This window comes from Aotus nancymaae, unplaced genomic scaffold, assembly GCF_030222135.1.
Source record: "Aotus nancymaae isolate 86718 unplaced genomic scaffold, 86718_ANA_hifiasm-v0.15.2.pri h1tg000014l, whole genome shotgun sequence".
Lineage (NCBI taxonomy): Eukaryota > Metazoa > Chordata > Mammalia > Primates > Aotidae > Aotus > Aotus nancymaae.
In genome coordinates, this window is record NW_026988425.1 from 112,444,292 (window position 1) to 112,467,643 (window position 23,352).

General features: G+C 42.3%; 1 protein-coding gene across 3 annotated transcripts in view; it reads left to right on the forward strand.

The window, feature by feature from the left end:
* IGF1R (insulin like growth factor 1 receptor) overlaps positions 1-23,352 on the forward strand; it is a 320,134-nt gene that overhangs the window by 87,258 nt on the left and 209,524 nt on the right. Inside the window, exon 1 of one of the 3 annotated variants that reach the window (XM_064376255.1) lies at positions 8,899-9,023. The exons of the other annotated variants lie outside the window; for them this stretch is intronic. The gene's annotated coding sequence lies outside the window, so the exon portion shown is untranslated. Of the gene's footprint in view, positions 1-8,898; positions 9,024-23,352 lie in introns of those variants that run through there. 3 annotated transcript variants of the gene reach the window in all.

A 23,352-nucleotide genomic window follows, 5' to 3' on the forward strand; every position in this document is an offset into this window, starting at 1 on the left:
GGACTGTTTGAAAGCTACTTCTGTTTCCCAAATCACATGCTTGGGATCCCAAGTAATCTACTGAAAGGTGTCTTTGGGAGACAAAGCCTAGGGATTTGTCTTGTTTGCCCCAAGTCATCTCTTCCATCTCCTTTCTCAAAAGTCTTATGTCTAGATAATTTAGTACATTTGATCTACTAACAGCCAGGGCCATAACAGGAGGTGATACTACATACCCTGGAAGGCCTTTGCAAACACATTGTAGTGGCGACTGATTAGTAGTCTGAGCCATAGGTAACATTAGCCTGCCTTGTGGCACCCTCAGATGCTGACCGTATCCATTGCAATTCTTAGATGTAAAAGAGCATGCATCATATAAATAAAAACTATGCAATTATTTCCATTTGAAGTTTTTGTTGTACTGTAATTTCTCAGGATTTTGTATTTTCCCACAATAGTATCACTTAATGGGAAGCTCAGGCTTTGTGACTGGGCATAATACCAGATATTCTCGTTTTGTCATTCTGCTTGGTAGTATTAACCTGAAGTCATAGGACATGCCAATTTTTTATTCCTTTTTTTTTTTTTTTAATTAAAATGGTCTGCTACAAATGCATTCTTCTTTACTTCAGAGGAGGTCAGCCTTGGTTAAATCTTTATTTCTCATGCCTTTTTTTTTCTTCAAATGAAAACATATGGAGAAAAAGTAGCATGTTTATGCCTTTTGGTTGTACCCAGCACTGCCCAGAATGGTTTACAGAGTTTACACCCATGGAGGCTTCGTAAAGGTGACACTAACTTTGCAGTAAAGTCACTGACCCCAGACCTGTGTTACTTCAGGCTTAGCCAAATGCTAACAGAGCAACTTAAAACTTAAGCAGAGGTATGTGCTTGCTAAATAAGTGTGTGTTTTGGACTAATTGGTGAGGACTATTCTGAACATTAACTGCCCTTTGTGCTTTAATGTTGCCAGGAGGCCGATTGTGTAACCTTTGAAGGCTTCCCTGAGTTTGCAGAACTGAATTTATATGATGACTTCCTATTTTAATGTCTTTGGGGGAGCTATTTCATAGCTTCAAGTTTCTATGCAGCCTGTATGTAAAAATTGGCCCTAAAGAAGGACTGTATCGGGCCAGGCGCAGTGGCTCACAGCTGTAATCCCAGCACTTTGGGAGGCCGAGGTGGGCACATCACAAGGTCAGGAGTTCGACACCAGCCTGGCCAACATAGTGAAACCCTGTCTCTACTAAAACTACAAAAATTAGCCAGGCATGGTGGCATGCGCCTGTAGTCCCAGCTACTTAGGAGGTTGAGGCAGGAGAATCGTTTGAACCTGGGAGGCAGAGGTTGTGATGAGCCAAGATCAGGCCACTGCATTCCAGCCTGGGCAACAGAGTGAGAATCCACCTCAATAAAAAAAAAAAAAAAAAAAAAAAAATGAAGGGGGACTATATCACTTTACTTTCAATTTCTTGCATTAAAACAAGTATGAGTAGTGCTATCCTTTCTTCTTATTTCTGCTTCCTGGTGATGTGTGAGGCCCTGAAGGGTCCTAATGGCAATGCTGATTAAATTGTGGCTGGGGTTCACCCACAAGTTCTGAAGTTGGGGAACGTGGAAGTGCTGTTGACTGACTTATCCTGTGCCGAGGGTTTTGCAGCCTGAGGAGAGGTGACCACCCTGGTAGTTCAGAGAGGTCCAGATAGGGCTTTGTGTCCCTGTCAGAAATGTGTTGTGTTGAGTATCTTGACTTTAATTTTCCAGGGAAGAAAGCCCATTTCTGGCTTATGCAGAAAAGAGCACTGTGGGTCCACTTAATGGAAGAGCCTGAGAGTGGCTTCAGGAAGTCCACTGGGTGCTCTCTGTGACTCTGCCCGCCTGCATATTGGCTTCATTCTTGTTGTTGTTGTTGAGATGCAGTTTTGCTCTTGTTGCCCAACCTGGGGTGTAATAGTGTGATCTCGGCTCAATGCAACCTCTGCCTCCTGGGTTCAAGTGATTTTCCTGTCTCAGCCTCCTGAGTAGCTAGGATTACAGGTACATGCCATCACGTCCAGCTAAGTTTCAGCTAAGTTTTTGTATTTTTAGTAGAAATGGGGTTTCACCATGTTGGCCAGGCTGGTCTTGAACTTCTGACCTCAGGTAATCCACCTGCCTCGGCCTCCCAAAGTGCTGGAATTACAGGCATGAGCCACCACACCTAGTCTATTGGCTTCTTTCTTAGGATCCATATGGTAGCAAAAGGGTTGTTACAACTTCAGCCCTGCATCCCCACCTTCAGGTTCAATACCCAAGAGCGAGCAATCTGTTCCAGTGGCACAGACCTGTTTCAAGAGGTCTCAAGCTGTGATAGGGCTAGGCCACCGCCTTCCACCAGTGCGTTCCAGAGAAAGGTGCTCTGATGCACCAGCCCAGGTCATGTGGTTCCCAGCCTCAGTAAGGAAGGAGGAGGGCAACGTGGTCCCTTATGAGAAAATGTGGATATTCTGATCAGAAGAAAAGAGGGTTGCAAAATAGTAAAACCCCACTATGGCTGGGCAGTGCAGGGTTGCAGAAATACATTTTGATGTGTGAGTGCATTGGAGCTGCTTCCAAGGGCCAACACACCACTTTAGTTTATTTCTCTTAGTGATACGGTATTTAGAGAGGGAGATATTTTTTATCTTCATGGGATACTTACAGTGGTGCTCCAGAAGCCATGTACTGCTTCTGGCTTCTCCTTCCTTCCCTCCGAGGCTTCTCCTGCCTCCTTCCAAAGCTCTGTGCCCTGAAAGAGCCTGTACTATTGCTCTGTTGTCAAAAGTGTATTAAGCAGACACATCAAATTAAAACTTTTGGGATCACTCAGCAATATGGTTTCCTGTACAGTACTGCCCTGAGGGGGGATTACAAGTAGTTACGTATCCATTTCATTGATATATTGTTTTTATTAAAAAGAAAAAATCCAACCAAGAGAGGAAGTGTAGCCAGCTGCAAAAAGAGTGGCGATGATGGGAGATGATATTTTGATTACATTAATCCATATTCTGTTAGTTCACTTTGCTTCTTTTGCTGCTGCTGGTGAAGTTACTAATGTGAACTAATTACATTTGCTCTGAAAAGCCAGAATTTTTAATGCATCTCAGCAAGAAAGGTTAATATTATCAATTTAACAGCATGAATGAAACATTGTGTGTATTGAACTTGAACTGTCCTAAAAGCTTGGATAATAAAAATGCAGTGGCTTTTATAACTCACTAGATAAACAGTTATTGGTGAGACATAGGTAATACTTTCTTCTCCTCTTTCAGTTTCATGGGGGGTGGCAGGCAGTCAGCATTAGATGCTATTTACAGGATGATATCATAACTTTGTGAAATCAGAGGCCACGTTAAAAAAGGTACTCCTTCCTTTAAAAAGCTTTGCAAAGGGGCTGCATATAGTTTCCTAATGAGTGGGAATATTTTCTTTCTTTATTATTATTATTTTTTTGAGACACAGTTTCACTTTGTTGCCCAGGCTGGAGCGGAGTGGCATTATCTCAGCTCACTGCAACCTCCACCACGCCGTTCAAGCAATTCTTGTGCCTCAGCCTCCTGAGTAGCTGGGATTACAGACACCTGCCACCTCACCTGGCTGATTTTTTGTGTTTTAGTTAGAGACAGGGTTTCATCATGTTGCCCAGGCTGGTCTTGAACTCTTGAACTCAGGCAATCCACCCATCTTAGCCCTCCAAAGTGCTAGGATTACAGGCATGAGCCACAGAGCCTGGCTGGTGGGAGTATTTTCAAAGAGAAAAACAATTCACCTCCTCGCAACATGTAACTTCACCAACAGCAGTGACAGAAGCAAGTGAACTAACAGGATATGGATTAATGTAATTAAAATATCATCTCCAATCATTGCCACTCTTTAGGCAGCTGGATACACTTCCTCTCTTGGTTGGATTTTTTTTCTTTTTAATAAAAATGATGTATCAATGAAATGGATGCTTAGCTGTTTGTAATTCCCCCTCAGGGCAGTACTGTACAGGAAAAACATATTGGTGAGTGATCCCAAAAGTTTTAATTGTTACCCCAACTGGTAACAGTCTTCTTGTTTTAGAAGCATCTATGAATTGCCAAGACTTACAGAAGTAAGATGTATTAGAAGTCAGTCAATTTTCTGGAACCGACCCAACCCCTGAAGATAGTCTTTTGGGTAGTGGAGTATTTTGTGAGGCATACCCCCTCTACAGGGACTTAAATTGAATGGTTTTTTGTGTGTGCACATGGTAGCTGCAGTGGTATCTTGTGTTGAATTACTTCCTGCACTCCTCTGACTTACGCAGTGGTAAACAATGAGGATGGGACAGGCGGCAGCTGCTCTGTGCCATCCACCGTCTTGGGAACCCTAGCGTGGCATTCACTCTGGGGCAGCATGTTGAAGTGTTTGGTGACATTTTGGTGACCAGTTGGCTCCTCGGTGTCTTTCAATGTGGAGATTAGGAACCGAGCAAGGATTTGGAACCCTTGTGTTTGTTCTTCCGAGAACATGACTTGCCTCCTGGCTGAGAGCAGTGGAGTAAGCTGATAGGAGCTAGAAATACTCTTTTGGGTAGGACTTACCTAAAAGAGTGGGCTGAGTCACAGAACTCCCAAGTTTGAGACCTGTCAAATAAATTCCGAATTGTTCTCAGGTATGTTTCTCAATTGGAATTTCTTTTTAAAAATGTAATTTATAAAAGACTTTGAAAAGTTATCTTGTTCCCATTTTTCTTCTCCATTTTTGCCCACTCCCCGCAGTATCTTAGGGTGAAGAAAAGCAGGTTTGAGAAAAGCTTTTTTTTTTTAAATCATGTATTTGTAATAACTGGAGCCGTTTGAGATCCATGAGATAGAGTGGAGGGAGGAAGAGACTGGAAGAGACCTTGAGGAGGTGTGGAGGGGAAGGAGTGGAAGGTTCTGTAGCTTTCTGTGCCATTCTCTCTCAATCAGGGTCTCGAGTCAGCCCTCTGGGTTTGTGCCCTTCAGGCTGCACTGACAGGTCAAAGCCGACTCAGGCCTTTGATGTCAGCTGTGGGAGCAAAAGTGATTCCTGGTCCTGCAGCCATTCCTGCAGCCTTGTGTTATGAAGGTCTGCTGCTCTGATGTGGATGGTGGCTCTAGGCAGGCTGTTTCTGCTGGCTGTGGTTGTTTCTGCAGGTTTTTCATGGAGCTTGGTCATACTCCTGTATCTAGATTAAAATCCTATGGCAGTGGCCCTATTTACATCTAAATTTATTATTATCATTTTTTGAGATGGAGTCTTGCTCTGTTGCCCAGGCTAAAGTGCAAGGTGCTATCTCGGCTCACTGCAACCTCTGCCTCCCAGGTTCAAGCAATTCTCTGCCTCAGCCTCCCAAGCAGCTGGGACTACAGGCACATGCCATCCCTGTATTTTTAGTAGAGATAGAGTTTCACCATCTTGGCCAGGCTGGTTTCAAACTCCTGACCTCATGATCTACCCACCTCGGCCTCCCAAAGTGCTGGGGATTACAGGCGTGAGCCATTGCACCCAGCCTATATCTAAATTTATTCAGAGAGCTTATGATAGGCAACAGGTTACCCTTTATTTGGGTAAAACATGGTTTATTCTAGTTTGGTCCTATTGTAAGGCCAGAAGATAGGGTCTCACTAGTTTGCCCAAGCTGAACTCAAACACTTGGGCTTAAGGGATCCTTCCACCTCAGCCTTCCAATTAGCTGGGACTGTAGCTGTCAGGCACACACCACCTAGACTAGCTTGAAGATCTTTCTTCTAAATGAGTGGGCTTTAAAGTGAGCAGTAGGACCTGGGCAGGGTTGGTCATGCCTATAATCCAAGTGCTTTGAGAGACCAAGACAGGAAGATCACCTGAGCCCAGGAGTTTGAGGCTGCAATGAGCTGTGAGCACACCAGTGCACCCCAGCCTGGGCAACAGAGTGAGACTCTGCCCCAAAACAAAATAAAATTATCCCACAGAATTTTAGTCCTGACTTGTGTATTATTAGGCAGTTGTGTCTGAGGCTCAGATTCCCCCCATATTTAGGATTTTTGTGGCTGAATCTCAGATCTCATTTTCAGGTGAATTTCTCTATTAGGTTTATAAAAGACCAAAATAACTGGAAATTCAACTCTGTATTTGAATACTCGGTAATGCCCAGCATTCTCTTGACTATTCCATTTTATGTTTGGAGGTAATTTCCCCAGTGTACTCACTGAATTCTTTCCACAGCCGTGATAGGTAGGTATAATTAACTCCAGTTTACATTCAGAATGACAGAGTGTTCGTCAAATGCCTTTGCAGATGTTTTCTCACCCTGAGTGGCTACACTTGTACTATCACACCCTCCAGACTCTAGGATGTATATACTCTTACATACCGAAACACAAAGAAACAACAGAAAGTCAGAACAAAACTCAGGATGTCTTGGTGACATCTTGCCTTGCTTCGCAACTTTAGAGTTTGCATTGCTTTAAAAACATGGGTTATCACTGTGAGTGTAGGAACTATGTGTTCGCTGTTTTTATGCCATGGCTGTGCTGTGCAGGAGCTGGGCTTTTTGTGCATTTTTAGACAGAATTGACCTTGGTTAATGCTTGACTCAGGAACTATGCAGAAACATCCAGGAAATGGTGGTGGCTGGTCCTGACTGTCTCAGTTTTGTGAAATCACAGCCCACGTGCCTCTTTCTCTGCATGCCCTGTTGACAGTCTCGTCTGAGAGAAAACCTACTGCTGTCCCACGTGTCACAGCCTTCCTAGCAACTTTTAGACCTGGATGCTGTGTTTTCATGATTTCCCCCAAAGCAGCACTTTTGCTGTTTTTCCAGAGTCAAAGTGTCACTGTGGATATTTCTCCCAAACAAAATTGCAAATTGATCAAATGTTATGTCTTTTGATACCAAATCAAAAACAATTCTTGGTGACTGAGCAGGTTGTCTCCTAAAAATTTGCATTTTGAACCTATACTGCCTTCATGAGATTATTATGAGAGTAGAAAATAGCTTGTTAAAAATGGTACCTTTGCTAAAAGAAATTTTTTTTTTTTTTTTGAGACAGAGTCTCACTCTGTCACCCAGGCTTGAGTGCAGTGGCACGATCTTGGCTCACTGCAAACTCTGTCTCCTAGGTTCAAGTGATTCTGCTGCCTCAGCTTCCCGAGTAGCTGGGACTGCAGGTGTGTGGCACCTCACCTGGCTAATTTTTGTATTTTTAGTAGAGACAGGGTTTCACCATGTTGCCCAGGCTGGTCTCGAACTCCTGAGCTCAAGCAATCTGCCCACTTTGGCCTCCCAAAGGGCTGGGATTACAGGCATGAGCCCCCGCCTGGCCTGCAAAAAGAAAATATTAACCGTAGGACAGGAAATGTGATTGGAACAGGATTCCTGTAAATGTGTCCAGCGTAGGTCTTAGTCTTAGTCTCCTCTCCAGTCTATGTTTATGAGGGTCAAGATTTCACCATTCTGTGAAGAACTCGGTGTTGAAGATTGCTCATGCCTAGGGAATAAATGTAATGGCATGTGTAGATAGTGACATTTTCTACTTAAAATATTATGATCCATTATTTGCTTCAGAAAATAAAAGCATTAAGGCTGAAAGTTTTGGGTTACTAATCTTGATGTTTTAAAATGCCTTAGCATTCCTTTATTTGTTTTGCTGTAATTTACACACCTCTGTGCATGATTAATTCACTCTGCCACTCTTGTGGCTTTACTGACTCTTCTCTTCCAGTTTTTCCCTTAAAGAGTATCATGGGCATGATTAATAAGATGACAAATGGGACTGGGCGCAGTGGCTCACACCTGTAATCCCAGCACTTTGGGAGACTGAGGTGGGTGGATCACAAGGTCAGGAGATCGAGACCATCCTGGCCAACATGGTGAAACCCCGTCTCTACTAAAAAATACAAAAATTAGCTGGGCATGGTGGCATGTGCCTGTAGTTCCAGCTACTTGGGAGGCTGGGGCAGGAGAATCACTCGAACTCGAGAGGCGGAGGTTGCAGTGAGCTGAGATAGCGTCACTGCACTCCAGCCTGGCGACAGAGTGAGACTCTTAAAAAAAAAAATGATAATTCGGACTAAAAGTAAATGCAGGCTGAAAAAGCATTTAACAGGTCAAGGATCTGAAGCTTTTAAGAAGGAAAAACAATAAACAAGAAACCCAGAGTCTTGAAGCACACCCATTGAAACCCAAGTTTCAGAACTTGCTGAGTAGCCTTGCTGCCAAATCACAGTAAAAGCTGAAAAGGCTTTTGTGGTTAGTTACATGTGACAAAAATTGAGACGTCTGAGAGAAGTAGGATTTCTCTTTTTGAGAGGGAAAACATACAACAAGGGGAAATGTTTTATTTACAATAAATATGCGGCTTGCCATATCTGTAGGGCCAGATTTGGTTAGTAGTATTTTGAAGGCAGGATAAAGGAAGGTCCTAAAATCTCCCTGCTGCGTAGCTTCCATTCAAGCTCCGCATGTGAAAAATATTCTAGAATTCACACAGTTTAAACAAGGTGGCTGGTTTAGGAAATACTTCTCCCCATTCCTTGGCGTTCCCCACAGCCCTCTTCCCCCACTTTCTGTTATGTATCTGGACTGGCTTTTTAAAGAGATTTAGTGAAATTTAATTATCTAGGGAACTCTGCTTTGTCAAAATGTAGTATTCCTCAAGGACAGCCTTGCTGGTTGGCAAATCTCAGCTGAGTATATTTGTGGTTAAAAAAAATTCTTTCTGAATAGAAATACAAAGAGTGATAATGCTTAACATTTTATTTTTTAAAAGTTTTCTGCTGTGTCATTTGGGTTGACTTCATGTTTCTAACTTCCTATTTTAGAATGACTCTCTTGGGTCAATTATTAGCGATACTCTTGTGTTGACCTGTCCATTTTCCTTTCCATTAAGCTGTCTCCATTGCTGGTCTGTTCTTAGGGCTTTATATAGTTTTCCTGAGCATTTTCTTGGTAACAAGATATCTGTGCAAGCTGGAAAACTCTTGGATTTTCAGTTTATATCAGTTCTGGAAACTTTTAAATGCTGCATATAGAAGTGACTTTCTTCCAGGGTTAGGTAAGATACTTCCTTTTTTGGAGGTAGTTTTGCCTTTTGGTCTCACTGCCTGATTTGTGCTTTTTCTTTTTCAGCAGGTAGTGGGAAGCTGTATATTGTATTGCCTTTTACCAGACAGCCAGAGGGCCATGTTGGAAAATACCATCCTCTTAGCAAAATAAATTGCCAAGTCCTTCTAGCTCATTGATGGGCTCTCAGGTGGTGCATTTCTGCGTGTTGGGGAACAAGGGTGAAGAACAGTGCTAGTCCAGCACTGCTCCCTCATCCCGCGTTTCTGTAGAGTCCTTCTTTGTACACTGGAGAGTCTTGCAGAGTTTTGGGTTTCCCAGGAGATTCAGTGAAGAAAGGTTGTCATGAAGACCTATAAAATCAAGTCTTGGTGTAAAACTATTTTAGTAAATTTAAAAGCATGTCTCTGTTTTTCTCCTCCTACATGCGATTTTCATGTGTTTAGTAATAAAACTGTAGGCATTTGTATGTCCAAATTTCTATGTGATTTGTTCATGTTCATATATGCACACCTATATATGTGTGGATGTGTATTCAAGAAAGACCTCCAGCCTGCTTGAAAGGATTGAGGTACCTAGTTTATGGTAGTATCTGAACGGAGTGGGAGGTCAAAGTTAAGCCAGTGTGAGATGGGGGAACTTGACTTAGCCCTTTAAGAATTGGTCTGTCCCTGCTAAGCCAAGACTATTAGTGCTTTCTTCCCTAGCTGGGTCCTGAAATGGTCCACCTGACATTCAGCTGGGCTGGGGGAGAACCTCTTTAAACATCAGATCTTATTCCGGGGGAGTGTATCCAGCCTTCTCACATACATATCCTGTTAAATATCTGTTCAGGGTTAGTCTAGGCCTGGAGTAGGGGCAGCATGAAACCAGATCTAAAACAGATCTGTTCATGGATAAATGAGGAATTTAATAAAATTCGGAAATAAACCCCACAGAACTAGTGCTGCTATTGATCATTGTTATAGCCAGCAGGAGTGGTGAGGAGCTTGGTCTGCCTGAGGTGTGGAGATGGGGGTGGGGGGGCAAGGTGGACTAGGGCTGGGGCTGCTCCTGGAGCATCTTTACGTGGGCAGAGGAGCTCTGACACAGTGGTATTGTTTATAACACTTTCCGAAGGGATTAAAATAATTGTGTAGGGTTAACTCTAGGCTAGTGTGGCTTGATCTGAAATAGTCCCAGCCAGAAGGTAACAACTCCTGTGTTATGCTGTTAGCATACAACTTGCTAAAGTTCAAATTTTAAATTTTATATTTTAAAACCAAAAAGTAGTACTGATGGTTTTGGATTGTTTCAAAGTAATATTGTTTTTACTTGTTACAAACATCGCCTTGCTTTCATCTAATTGCACTCATAATGGGCGTTTGTGATGGCTTATGCCTGTAATCCTAGCACTGTGGGAGGTCGAGGTGGTGAGATCAGAAGCTTGAGACCAACATGGTGAAACCTTGTTTCTACTAAAGATACAAGAATTAGCTGGGCATGGTGGCGGGTGCCTGTAATCCCAGCTACTTGGGAGGCTGAGACAGAAGAATTGCTTGAACTCAGGAGGTGGAGGTTACAGTGAGCTGAGATTGTGCCATTGCACTCCAGCCTGGGCAACAGAGTGAGACTCCATCTCAAAATAATAATAATAATAATTGCACTCATAATGGATCCCTTAAGGAAACAATGTGCTATGGTAATCATGATTTCATAGTAGATAGGTTATCGTTAGTTTATTTTTCTTTTACTTCCCTTTCTGCCAGTGACTAGCCCTAATGTGTTCTAACTTTTCAAAATAAAGTACAAATTAGATGGATTTAAACATAAGGGAAGATGGAAATGCATTACTTTTAAAAACAGTTTGTTGTGGGTAAGATTTAGAAATGTAAACACAATAAACTATGTTTCCATGACACAGGTATACTACCAAGTTCTTACAATGTACCTTTGTGGTAACTGGAATTTTCATGTCATTTGGAGTAGGGCTGGGCCAGTGATTCATTCATCTCCATGTTCATTCATTATGTGATTACCTAGTAAGTGCCTACTAGGCACCTTGGAGTCATTTTTCTGGAGTGGCATCTCTATACAACTTTTGGACTAGCTGTCGGAGACACCTTAATCACCCCTGCCCCAGATAAATAGAAGATGTATGTGTGCTGAATCCCACAAAGGCCAGACATGATGCTATGAGACCAAGAAGGAAAAGAAATAATGTGGAAAGGGCCTGGAGTGGAAAAGTGGGGAAGCTGGATGGTGGGAGTTGGCCCACATAGGGCCCCAGAGGCCATATTAAGGGTTTTGTCTTCACCAAAGGATCAGTGGGAGATTAGTGTAGAACATTAAGCAGAGGTGGGGTGTGTGTCATATTTGCATTAAAAACTTCACCCTGGCCACAGTTTGAAGAATAGATTAGGGAGGAAGCCAATCAGGAAGCAATTGGAGTAGGCAATGCAAAGGGCAAAGTGAATTTGGACTAGTGGTGGAGATAAGTTGACTGCAGAAAGAGTAGGAGGCAAAATTGGTCAGGCCTGTGTTGGGGATGGGCCTGTGAGCAGGATGTCATAGATAATATCCAGGATTCTGGCTTGGATGACAACTATGGCAATGCCTATCCCTGAGCTAGGGGATGCTGGAGCCAGATTAGGTGGGGACTGTGAGCATGTGTTTGATTTTTGCAGATACTGGGTTTGAGACACTTCTGAGTCACGCAGGCATTTGGGAATGTGGACTGGCGCTGAGAAGGAATTCCGGGTAGGTGACTTAGTTTGGATGGTCCTGGAAAGTAGAAACACCATGAGAAGATCATTCCGGGGATGGAGCTCAAAGGAATGTCAGTATTCCAGGGCCATGTAGAGGATTATGAGCTGTAAAGGGGACCCAGGTGGTTCCAGCACAGCAAGGAGAGCATGGGAGTGTGATGGCCAGGCTTCCAGGGAGAGAGGAGGGTTTTTAGGAGAAAAACATGCCAAAAGCCGCGAAGAAGCCAAGAAGCCAAGTAGAGTAAGAACTCAAGACTTCCACTGGGTCTTGCAAGAGGGAGGCCTTTGAGGACCTCACCTGAGAGCTGATGAGTGAAGTGATGGCTGGAAGCAGCTCTGGAGAGGGAGGAGGACTGTGGGGAGGGGAGGAACTGCAGAAATGGAGAAGCGTGGCTGTACACTGGAGAGGTGGGATGGCAGCCAGGGAGGGGAAGGGGTGGAGTGTGGATCTCATTTTCCTGAATAGGCTGGAACAGGGCTGAAAGTCCACGGAAGGGACTCTGCTGAGAGGGAAGGGTGGATCCATGAGACAGAAGGGGAGAGCTCCAGTAAGGACCCAGAGGCTTGAGGGTGGGCCAAAGCACAGATGGAGGGATTAGCTTTGGGTCATAGGAAGGACAGATGGCCCCTTAAAGATGACGGTAATGCAAACTGCTCTGCTTTTTTTGGCATTTACGATGAACTTTGTCTATGCTTTCCTCGTTTGATCCTTGTCAAACTCTATGAGAAGAAGCTACCATTCTCCTCATTTGATGGGTGAGGAACCTAAGCCCTGAAAAGGCCAGGAAACATGCCCAGAGTCCCTCAGGAAGAGGGTTAGTGCTGGACTCCTTTCCTCCCGTCCTGCTGTCTCAGAGGAGCTGGGATGGGAGTAACTGTCTCATGACTTTTTGAGCCTAGTAAAATTGAATGTGAACTTCACGTTTTAAGAGATGGTTGCATTTGTTTTAATGGTCACTTCTTATTCTAGTAACTAACTAACGGAGAAGGAAGTAAAATGCTCAAGTAAAGCAACATTATCTGTGTATTCATTTACTTGATTGAGCTTTCTACTAAATTACAGGAGTTAAATTATACTTCGTTACACTCTTGGTGTTACAAAATGATGGCCATGCCTTTATTATAAAATGACACCAGTTACTCTTTCCTGGAGCATGTGCCTCGTGTCACTAGCTGCACTAAGTACTTCCCCACTAGTAGCCCCACGTGGTTGTGTGTCATTGCTGACTACCTGTTACAGGTGAGGAAGCTGAGTGGTGCAGAGATAGAGAGCTGGTGGCCCAGTCTGGAGCTCCTAAGTGGCAGAGCCATGTCTCCTGGGTTCCTTGTCCTGTCTTTCTTGCCTCTCACTTGAAATAAGAGAGGACATGAGAACTGGCCTGCATGGGGCTCTGGTAGGGCAGGAACAGGACACCTTTGTGGTTTTGTTATGGTGTCCTGAGGATAAAGGAGTGAAAAAAATTTTTGAGGAATTGCAGATTCTTTATAAAAGATAGCAGAAACTCCTGGCAGCTTTTCAAATTCATCTTTGGAGAAACTTCTTTTCTCTTTCTTGTTCTGAGGCTTAAAGCTGCCCTGGAATCTGCACATTTGTCAACAGTCTCTATTGTCAAGACTCTGGGGAGACAAGAACTCTCATACGTTGCTGTTGAGAGTGTAAAACTGAACAACCTTTATGGAAGGCAAATAGGTATTATGAATGCATGTTACCTTTGACCCAGAAATCCCACTTCTAGGAATTTATCTTACCAATACACCTGCCCACATACAAATTGCAGCGTTGTTTTTGATAGTAATAGATTAGAAATAACCCATGTGTTCTTCAATGGAAATTGGTTAATACACTAAGATATATGCACAAAATGGAACGCTCTGCAGCAGAGAGAAACCACAAGTATGCCCTGTGCCCCGTGTGAATACATCTGCAGTATGTTAGGTGGAAAAGGCAAGCAGGCTTCTTTTTTGTAAAGTTAGGGAGGGGAAATAAGACTGCATGTTTGGATCTGCTTGTATTTGTGCAGATTGATGCTAGAAGGAAAACCAAGTAACTGAAAACATGATGATGCTTGGGGGTAGGTGGGGAAAAATCTAGATGGGGACAGGTATGGGAGTGACACATCTCATTGTCCATCTTGGTATCATTTTTTAAAGTCTGTGCTTGCATTACATATTAAAACTTAGTGCTGTCTCCTCAGGTGCAGGGTTTCTGGAACTCTCTCCAGGTTGGTCTCAGATGCCATTCTTGCAGACTTGCAGGAAAACCAAACAAAAGATGTGAGTACATGCCTCTTGGATAGATGTCCTTTTTGTGTAACTTAGCATGCCTTTTACACTGTCAAGGTGCCTCTCAGATAAATCATCCTGCCAGCCCCTGCTTCATGCGTGTTTCTCCCACAATCCTGAGTGCTTCTAAAATCATCTACACCAGGGGAGGCAAAACTAGATGTATTCTTAGTTTACAGAAAGGAGTATTTCCAGACAACATGAACATAATCTCTTTTGGTCTCCTTTTCCTGGTCATTGTTCGAGTCACAAGGTCTGCTGATTAAATATACCCTGGGGTTTTAAAAGAACTTGCTTTTTTAGTTGTTGTGTTTTGCTTTTTGAGAGTTGAGGCCCCCAGGTGCATGTGGTAAAGAATTCAAAGGGCTAAATGGGTGTGTGTTGTTATTTCTTAGAGCCTCTTGGCACTTGAATGGTGTCAGTAATTTCACTAATTATGGTTGGCGAAGAAACTCTGAAGCATGGGTTTGGAACTGTGTTGTTCTCTTGAACCTATGCTCTCTTGATGGATGAACTTGTAATTCACCAGGTGTGTGGATTGATATGATTAATTTTTTCAAGCTATCAGTTATTTAACTCTCCAGTGCCAAATGTTTAGGAGATAATGTAAGTGCAGTGTAACATAAATTCAAGCTGGCAACTCCAGCAATGTACTCTTCAAACTGTAGCCCTATCAATTCCCATTCATTTGTACCCTTATACTACTCAATTTTTAAAAAATTAGGGTAAGTTATTTTTGGTGCCAAGTTGATTAATCGAATATAGGTTATTTTGCATCTTAGATCCCCTCTGATGATAAAATCTTTTAAGTGGAGGTATGTGAGCATGAGAACCGTGTTGGGTGGTCCTGAAGAGATTCTTGGATTAGGAGATTTGCAGATTTTTTTAAAAAGCCAACCCAAACAAATGAAACAAAAAACGCCCCTGGACAGTGAGTTAAATGATGGGTTGACCCTCTCTGGTTGGGACTTTTGGGGGAGAGTCTATAAAGTTCTGCTACATTTCTCAAGAGCTAGAAAGAGGTGATATGATGACCAAATTTGGATTGGCTGTATTATAATGGACTGAGTATCACTAGTTTGTTGGGAAGTGACTGTAAAAATACTTACTCTTAAAAATATCACCTGTAACAGTTTAAGTAGCCAACTGGTTTACTTATATTTGATGTGTGTGTTGGGGGAGGTGTGTGGATTAGTTAGGCCAAAGATTTCTGAAATATATTTGGAAGAGATAAATGTTTTCCTTTTGAATAATTCCAAAACTAAAAATGCCTCCCTTAATTTTTAATTCTGATTTGTTTATTGCTATCAGGGAAATGTTTCTCATATGACAGAAACAATGCTTTCATGTTTATTTCTGCTTGCACAAGTTTTCTTTTAATTGATTGATTAATTTTTTTAGAGACAAGCTCTCACTATGTCATCCAGGCTGGAGTACAGTGGTGTACTCATAGCTCACTGGATCTCAAACACCTGGGCTCAAGGGAGCCTCCTTTTTTAGCCTCCTCGTTAGCTGGAACTACAGGCATAAGCCACCATGCCCATCTTTTTTTTTCTTTTAGAGATGGGGATCTTGTTGTGTTGCCCAGGTTGATCTCAAAGTCCTGGCCTCAAGTGATCCTCTTGCCTTGGCCTCCCAAAATGCTGGGATTACAGGTGTGAGCCACCACAAGCAGTTCACGTACACTTTCACACCTTTTAATTTCTTTACTCATTACGTGCATTCTTTAGCAATCTTGTGAAAATGAAAATATGTGTGAAAATCATCCTTTTCTATTGACTTGCACCGTAGAATTAGAAAATTGGAAAATGATAGGAAATTGGAAAACTGTAGTATCTAAAACAAATCTTACCTGTGACTTTTAATATTCACTTGTAGAATCACTGGCTTTTGTCAGCTTTCAGAGTGTGTGAATACTTTTTGCCATGTAAGTAGTTAGTCCATTGGCAATCAATAAATATAAGTTGGTATCTTTACTGCAAACATTTAATTAACTGCATTTATTCTTGAGCCATTGTTGCTCTACCCTTAGGACTTGATTTTCAGTAGCTACAGTGGTGATTCCAGAAGTTGTAGAGCCAGAAGGAGGTGCTATATAACCTACATTTAGGCTCCACTGGACACTCACATATTGCATATGGAATATCTAAAGGGGCTATGTGCTGTGGTCAGGGTGGGACTGTATCTCTATTCTTTCTGAGACCCCCGTGCTGCATTTGTTAACTGCCTGCGATTACCCATCATTCAAGTTTTTGTTGTTCCTGGAAAACACTATTGCCTATTTTTTTCCTTGTTAGTTTAAAAAATTTCATTTAGGTAAACTTAGCATTGTTGCAGCAGAATTTAATAAATCTTTTTTTTTTTTTTTTACAGAATCAATCCTTTTATTACATAAATACCCTCCAATTTGCCTATTTTTAAAATTCATGTTTCTGTGCTTACCTTGTTGTTAGATAGCCGAGGGGATATGCTGTTCTATTTAGGGCCAAGGTAAAAGGTAAAGCTGTGTCTTAAATATTTGTACTTCTCTTTGGTCTTGGTGACCCAAAGTGATTTAGGTCATTCTGACATTTAATCAAGTTAAACAACGTGGTTCTTAGAAGTATGGTTACCAGGTGATCTGAGAGCTGGTTACCTGGTAACGCAATTGAGAAATTTCATCAAGACTGATTAATTTATTAAGCATTTCTTGTCCAGTTTGCCATTAATTTTCATTTTTCTAAGTTTCTATTAGCTATCATGGCCTCACTTGTTATTTAATAATGAACCGTTACAAATTGTTTGTGTGTTTTTGTAATTAGAATATAATAGCAATCATCTACCAGATGAGCTGACATTGTAATGACATGAAGTCAGTAACAATTATGCCTAACAGGAAAATTAATTATGTAATCCTATCATCCCATATTTTGCCTAAGAGATTCAATTTGGCTGCTACTTGGTTCCCTAGGCAGGTGACAGCATGGTGTAACACTTCTCATTTTTCTGGTTAGACTACTTAACCATAATGTTCATGGTGTCACCTGAAAAAATCATTTTATCATTTTCAACTTTTAAAATATTTTTAGGCTTTTTTTTTTTTTTTTTTTTTTTGTCTTGAAAAAAAAAAAGAATCTGTTCTACTTGGGTGTTTTGTTCTCCTTATTTCTTAGAAAATAAAGTGCTTGATTTCTATCCCAGAGGGACCATCCTTTCTTCTCCCTTTTACTTACCTCTAAGGGACATGAAGCTGTGGGAGGGAATTGCAATACTATTTTGACTCCAGTAAAAGTTCTTACCTTTCTCTTTTGTCATTCTCAACCTCTTACCTGAAGAGTCCCTTTCCTCAGTATATAGAGCATCTGGAAGTCTAAGGTGCAGCAGGACTGAAAGAGCTGACAAAGGCCTCATCAGCTGATGTTGGGTCACCTGGCCGTGCTTCCTTGGGGGTCCCTTGGCCTGGGCAGCTTTGCTGTCCTCCCTGTTCCCCTGTGCCCTGATACTTTGTGGGTCACAGGCAAGGCACCTGGCCTCCCTGACCAGGTGCCCTTTGCCTAGAAGGGACCCTGGATTTATCTAGTCCAGCTTCCATTCGTCCAGGTGCAAAACCAATGCTCTGAGATGTTTAGGGATTTGTCCAAGGGCAGAGTTGGAGCTACAGTCCAAATCTTCTGAGCCTGGTATGTTACTCTGTCATACCTTGGTTTCGTTTTGTTCTGTTCATAAAAATTGTCTAAAACTGCTGGGCAAAGTGGCTCATGCCTATAACCTCCGCTCCTCAGGAGGCTGTGGAGGGAGGATTGCTTGAAGCCAGGAGTTCAAGACTAGCCTAGGCAACATTGGGAGACCTGTTTCTTAAAGAAAAAAATTGCCTAAAACTATTCAGGTATAAAAATGTGTCTCTAAAGAATTTGGAAAAATCGAAGAAAGTAGTCATCTATAAACTCCAGCATTCTGAGAATAGTTAAGTATATTTTCTTCTAGTTTTTTTTGTTGTTGTTTGTTTTTGAAATGGGGTCTTACTGTCACCCAGGTTAGAGTGCAGTGGCGTGGTGACTACCCACTGCAGCCTTTGCCTACCCAGGCTCAGGTCATCCTCTCACCTCAGCCTCCTTAGTAGCTGGGACTACAGATGTGCACCACCCTGGCCAGCTAATTTTTGTGTTTTTTTTGTAGAGAGACGAATTTCATCATGTTGCCCAGGCTGGTCTCAAACTCCTGGCCTCAAGTGATTCACCCACCTTGGCCTCCCAGAGTGCTGGAATTACAGGTGTGAGCCATTGTGCCCAACCTGCTTCTAGATTTTTAAAACAAACATACTTTAGCATAGTTGAGTCTCTGATAGTTATATGTTTATTTCTTAGCATTTAAAAGCCAGCACTTTGGGAGGCTGAGGCAAGGTCAGGGGTTCAAGACCACCCTGACCAACATGGTGAAACCTTATCTCTATTAAAAAAAAAATTAGCTGGGCATGGTGGCAGGCACCTGTAATCCTAGCTACTCAGGAGACTGAGGTGGGAGAATCGCTTGAACCTGGGAGGTGGAGGTTGCAGTGAGCTGAGATCGTGCCACCGCACTCCAGCCTGGTGACAGAGTGAGACTGTGTCTCACCAAATAAAAAAAAAAGCCTTTCAGTGACATATACACCTTATTAACTTAATTTTTTCTTTTAAGAGCTGTGTTCTTGCTCTGTCACCCAGGAAGGGTGGAGTGACACCATCATAATGGGAGCCCTGAGCTCCTGGGCTTATCTGCTCCTCCCACCTTAACCTTCTGATTAACTATAATTACAGGTGTGTACCACCATGTCAGCTAATTTCTAAAAGAAGTTTTTTGTAGAAGTGATGCCTTACCATGTTGCCCAGGTGTCTTGAATGCCTGGCCTCAAGCAGGCATCCCCTAAACTCCCAAAGGGCTGTAACCCTATTTTCAATGGTGGTATAAAGTTACATGGGATGAAGGAACCATAATGTTCTCTTAGAGTTTCCCCAGTGTTGGGCATTTGCATCGGTCCCAATTTTTCATAATTTTCCATGATTATAAGGAAAGAAAGCTGCAGCAAACACTGTTGTACCTTCATCTTTGTCCTTTATTTCAAGTTATCTTCCTACAGTACATCCCTTGAAGTAGGATTTCTGTGGAAAGTTTAAAGCTCTTGACCCATATGGCCAAGTTGCTTTCCAAACAACTTACCAGGCTTATACTCTGACCCATGCTTCTAAATCTTACATGTGAGATGTTCACAATTGTCTTTGGGAGAAGTTCCCCATGAATAAGAAGACTAAGGGAAGCGCAAATAACATAATTGTTTGGGTATATGATGTGGTTTGTGTGGACATCTCCTACCCTTTCCCTTCCCCAGCCCAAGTCAGTCTTCTGTATAAACAACTTACATAATGCAAACTCTTCACTGTTTGTATTATACATGTATTTTTTAAGTCTGCCAGTATTTGTTTACACGGGAGTTAGAGCATCAGGCTGTCTTCCCAGGATTCCTCTGTACAGACTCGTAGACAGTATTGGTTCTTTGGGTGCTGAGTTGAGGTGGTCCCAAACCTTTTAGACAGTTGCTCAGATACCTGGCCCAGCATTTACCCTTCCAGACCTCCCTCCCTCTATGTTAGCCAATGACGCGCAGATGCTTTCCACAAAACATTTGTGTGTGGACTCTTGACATTTATGACTGTTTTCTGAGCCCACACCAGGTCATTTTTCTATAAAATCAGAACTGTAAGAACTCAGGGCAAGTGGCCATCCTGGGTAATAGGTCCTGCTGTCTGTGGAGTCATTTTCATCAAAATTCACTTTTAAGAAATAGAGTGTTTATTAATGAAAATATGTAAGCCTTGTCCCCCAAATATATCTGACGTGTGAATAATATAGCTCAAACTAATGATGTGTATAATATTAAATTGACTTTAAATTATTGTAAGTGATACAATTCAATTTTAGTTAAAATGCATTATTTCAATCAATATCAAATATTGCAGAAGGAAAACCTAAAATAGTAGCCAAAGTTACTCATTAGAGATAAGGAATATGTTTGGGGCTGTATAATCATACTTTTTTTTTTTTCGAGATGGAATTCGCTCTGTTGCCCAGGCTAGAGTGCAGTGATACAACCTTGGCTCACTGCAACCTCCGCCTCCCGGGTGCAAGTGTTTGTCCTGCCCCAGCCTCCTGAGTAGTTGGGACTACAGGCACGTGCCACCATACCGGGCTAATTTTTTTTTGTATTTTTAGTAGAGATGGGATTTCACCATGTTAGCCAGGATAGTCTTGATCTCCTGACCTAGTGATCTGCCCGCCTCAGTTTCCCAAAGTGTTGTGATTACAGGCGTGAGGCACTGTGCCTGGCCTTTTTTTTTTGAGACAGGGTCTCACTCAGTCGCTCAGGCTGGAGTGCAGTAGCACGATCTTGGCTCACTGCAGCATCGACCTCCTGGGCTCAAGCAGTCCTCCCACCTCATCCCCCCAAGTAGCTGGGACCACAAGTGTGCAACACCACACCTGGCTAATTTTTTTGGTGTGTTTTTTGTAGAGATTGGGTCTTTTTATTTTTTTGAGACTAAGTCTCGCTCTGTCACCCAGGCTGGAGTGCAGTGGCATGATCTCGGCTCACTGCAACCCCTACCTCCTGAGTTCAAGTGATTCTCCTGTCTCAGCCTTTCCAGTAGCTGGGATTACAGGTGCCTGCCATCACACCCAGCTAATTTTTTTTTTATTTTTAGTAGAGATGGGCTTTCACTTTTTATTTTTAGCCAGGATGGTCTCGATCTCCTGACCTCGTGATCCTCCTGCTTTGGCCTCCCAAAGTGCTGGAATTAACAGGCATGAGTCACCTCGCCCGGCTAGATGGAGTCTTTCTGTGTTGCCCAGGCTTGTCTCAAACTCCTGGCCTCAAGTGATCCAGCCCCCTCAGCTTCTCAAAGTGCTAGGATTACAGATGTGAGCCACCATGCCTGGCCGATAATCATACACATTTTGATATAAATTCCTGCTCTTAAAGGAGATGTGGGGTTTTCTTTTTTCCTCTGGAGAGTATATTTATAAAGTTAATTGGATTTTACACAAAAGAAGCTTTTGACCCATTTCATTTAGTTTTTAACTTTATCATCTGGGAGGAGATTGTGAAGAATTCTGTTAGCCAAACCATGGTGAATTAATGTTTCTTACAGATGGCTTTATTACCTTTTTATGTTATTATTCGGATCATGAAACAAGTATCTTGGACAATATGGATACAAAGATGTGAGTTAGGAGGTCTCTCTTGGATGCAAGTCCTTCTGTAATAGAGAAAGGATACTTTCAGTTAAGCTAAGATGCTTTTTCTTTTCACTCTTGAGAAGTCTTTGTTGCAGTAAGTTCTGTGCCCTCCCTCCTCTGGGACAGATCTGCTTCTTGATATTTCAGGGTTCCTGCCATCCATCCAGCCAGCTCATTTCTCAGAGAAGACTTGTTTTCCTTTTTCCCGAAAATTTAAATGTATATTTAATGCACGATTTAACTCTCTTTCCTGAATTTTTTTCTTATTCATATTTTGTTGCGAGTAATAGCTTACAGAATGGGATTGGTATCAGGATTGGGAGGTAACCAGGTCTCCAGATTTTCCCTTTCGGTTTTCTTTTCTGCTTTTAATGACCCTTAATTAATCCAGGCAGTTGAGCTGCAGTAGCTGTGGCTCTCCCTGATGTTTTCTTTCTGCATTTCTGTCTTGGAGGGGAGACCTGAGGATTTGGAAGTAGAGAGCTCTACTAGTGCTTCCTTTGTCCTTTTCTCATTATTCAAAAGAGTCTTCAGCAATCTCCAGGAAATCCCTGGCCCCTGCCAGGAATCTGCCTGTGAGTATTTGAGTGAGTTGCTGCTTTTTAAAGTACCAGTTGAGAAGCTGAAGGTTGGTGTTGTGGTTGTGATAAACTCCCAACGTGAAAACTGAGGACCACCGGCATTTTCAGCTCACCTTTGACTCACACTAGCAGCTGCAGCAACACTGAAAAGGAGTCCCCACTGAAATTTTGCTGCGTTCCGAAGCAGCATAAGCCATGGTTGGGTACTACCAGGCAGCTCTTGGAAACCACAGGGAGGGAAATTTGGTTTTTGCCCTTTTTTTTTTTTAAGACACCTCCCTCTGTCACCCAGGCTGGAGTGCAGTGGCACAGTCTCAGCTCACTGCAATCTCTGCCTCCTGAGTTCAAGCAATTCTCCAGCCTCAGCCTCCCGAGTAGCTGGGGCTACAGGCGCGCACCACCATGCCCGGCTAATTTTTTTTTTGTATTTTTAAAGTAAAAATGGGGTTTTATCATGTTGTCCAGGATGGTCTCGATCTCTTGATCTCGTGATCCACCCGCCTTGGACTCCCGAAGTGCTGGAATTAGAGGCGTGAGCCACCGTGCCTGGCCTCTGTCTTTGTTTTTGAGAGGAATGAGCTTAGAATAAAAGAACGCTAGTCATGACTGATTTGCAGGCTAGTTGTAAACATTTAATCCTCATACCAGGCTAATAAGAGGTGGGGGTGGTTATCCCCATTTTACAGATGAGGAAACAGAGGCTCCTAGAGAGTAAAGAACTTGCTACTAAGTGAAGTCAGGATTCACACCTAGGTTGATCTGAGGACAGCTGCTGTGGTGTGCCCCTTTCCTACCTTCCCAGGAAATAATACACAGAGAATTTCTTTTCTAAATGTTGTGTGCCTGGAATGCACTTTGTGTCATTGAAACAGATATGTCTGTGTGTGTGTGTGTGTGTGTGTGTGTGTGTATGTATGTATATATTCGGTCTCTTTAAAATTCTCTTTAACAAAATAAAAACAAAAAGTGATCCAAGTATAAAATAAAAGATATATAGAGAAAATTTTGTGTCCACGTTAATCTTCATTCTTTCTTTAGGAATATAAAAATATGTGCATACATGTAGTATATAGTTTTAGATTTTTATAAAAATGAGATCGTGCTATTGGTATAATGAATAATCTCTATACAATATTTAGTTACATTTTTGCTTTTTCTTAGTGTACGGATATCAATTTAGGTCAATTGCTGTGGAGTTTGAAATAAAAGTTAAAACTTCATCAGTTCACAGTGTGGATGATCCATAGTTTAGTCGAACCATCTTGTATTGATGGACACTTGTGTTGTTTCTTTTTTATCTTCCTGTTTTGCTAATGAAACAGGATTACAGTAAATTTACTTGTGTATGCGTATACATCCATCTATGCTGGGACTATAGAAAAGGTCACTGCTGGCTGGGCATGGTGGCTCACGCCTGTAATCCCAGCAATTTGGGAGGCTGAAGAAAGGGGATCACCTGAGGTCA